Here is a 2,340-nt window from a genome sequence, read left to right as displayed (position 1 = left end):
TGAAATTGCACCGAGTTAATGCATTTACTGGTGCACACAATTCAGTAACTACTTTGTAAAAATCTAAATAAAGATAGATAAGACAGGTAGGTAGAGAGAAACAATGAGTAAATGTTCCAATGTATATTAACAAGATGAGGTTATTGCCTCCACAGGCTATCAGTCTAACCGGAAAAGAATTCATTAATTTTCCAGCCATTGGAGATGGTTTTAATTGCTGATTTTCAAAGACTTGGGAAAATGATCTGTTTTTGCCTTGTCTTCCAGACTCACATTATCAACTGCCGATAGTCAGGCTTGGGCTGTGTGGGTGGAGTGATGACACAGAAGGCGGGAACAGAAATGCTTGGGGTTTGCTCACCACTTTGGTCCCTGAGATAAGGGTCCAAGTGACAAGGAGAAGCCTGTTTGATCCCGGTTTCCCTTACAAAGGCTCCCATTCAAGTTTCCGCCGTGCCCAGAGCTCCTCTTTGGGAACACACATTTTCCAAGGCTCCTGCAAACTCTCATGTGCTCCCCGGCTTCCCTTCAGCTTTTGCAGTTTGGCTCTGGGAACGTCCGTGTCAAGTTCTCACTGCGGCATGTTGGAAACATCTGGCCACATTCTAGCAAGAAGGCAGAGCTGGGCACTTTCCTAGGAGCAGATCTGTGTCCTTGGAGATAACACTTCACTCCGTGGGAACCGTCTAACCTCATAGCCATCAGCAGGATGTTTTCTTATGGCATCTGACACAGACTTTCATGTTATAAACACAAGTGTAAAAATTCCCTGCTCATTTTAAATTGAACCGCGTTATTATCAAATTTTGTAGGATCTTTCTACATTCTAAATGGGCATTCCTTATCAGATGCATGCTTTGCAATTTCATTTTTTTTTTTGTGGCTTTGTTCTCTGAAGCCTGGAACTTTTGTTTTATTTGAGACTTAAAATTATTACTTAATTTAAATTGAGATGTTTTTGTTGTTGTTATCGCTTGTAGTTTCCATGATCCATCTAAGAAAGTATTATTTAATTTAAAGCCTCATTTTTATTTCTCATCACTTTTATTTTGTTCTAACAGTTCCTTGGTTTCAGCTTCTGTTTTGGGTCTACGATGCATCTTGCGGTGATTTCTGTTTTGGTATGAAGTGGGGTAGGTGTGTGTGTTCAACTGTGTGCATTTACTGTGGCTATCCGGTTGTCCAAGCACCATTTGTTGAAAAGTCTCTGCCCCATGTTGTCTTGGGCCCATTTCTAAGAGTTGATGGGCTAAAATTGTAGGGATTTCTTTCTGGACCTTTAGTTCTGTCTCACCTGTGTAGATGCCTTTCTGAGCAGGTATACAATGCTGTGCTAATCACAGTGGTTTCAATGTCAGATTTCAAAAAGGAAGCACGAGTTCTCTTACCTTGGAGCGCTGATGAAAGTTTCTACATCTCCACGTAATTTCATGACCTTGGTGGTGGTTCACGGGTTAAAATGCATCTGAGATTTTAGAAGGGATTGTGTTGAGTACACAAATCACGCAGGAGAGGACTGAGCTTTTCAACCCCAAGCATAGAATGTCTTTCTGTTTATTTGGACTTTCTCTCTGCTATGTTTTGTAGTTCTCATGATTTCTCAGTTCTTTTCTTAAATGTGTTCCATTGAGGGAGGTTTTTTTTTGTTCTTGTTTATTTTTTTTAAAAAAATTTAAATTGTTTTTACTGAGCTATATATTTTGCTCACTCCCCCCTTTTCCTCCCCCTTTCCTTTCTACCCTCTCCTATGGCCCCCATGCTCCCAATTTCTCCATGCTCAGGAGATCTTGTCTTTTTCTACTTTTCATGTAGATTAGATCCATGCATGTCTCTCTTAGGGTCCTCATTGTTGTCTAGGTTCTCTGGGATTGTGATTTGTAGGCTGGTTTTCTTTTCTTTATGTCTGAAAGCCATTTATGAATGAGTACATACGATATTTGTCTTTCTGGATCTGGTTTACCTCACTCAATATGATGTTTTCTAGATCCACCCATTTGCCCACAAATTTCAAGGTATCATTATTTTTTCCCACTGTGTAGTACTCCATTGTGTAAATGTACCATATTTTCCTTATCCATTCTTCAGTTGAGGGTCATTTATGTTGTTTCCAGGTTCTGACTATGACAAGCAGCACTGCTATGAACATAATTGAGCACATGTCCTTGTAGTTTGATTGAGCATCCTTTGGGTATATACTCAGAAGTGGTATTGCGGTTCTTGAGCAAGATTGTTTTCCCAGCATCAATGCAGAAGTGTTCCCTTTACCCCACATCCTCTCCAGCATAAGTTGTCATCAGTGTTTTGGATCTTGGCCATTTTTACAGATGTAAGATGGAATCT

The sequence above is a fragment of the Microtus ochrogaster genome, chromosome 10 (genome assembly GCF_000317375.1).
Source record: "Microtus ochrogaster isolate Prairie Vole_2 chromosome 10, MicOch1.0, whole genome shotgun sequence".
NCBI classification, from domain to species: domain Eukaryota; kingdom Metazoa; phylum Chordata; class Mammalia; order Rodentia; family Cricetidae; genus Microtus; species Microtus ochrogaster.
Note: the sequence above shows the minus strand (reverse complement) of the source record.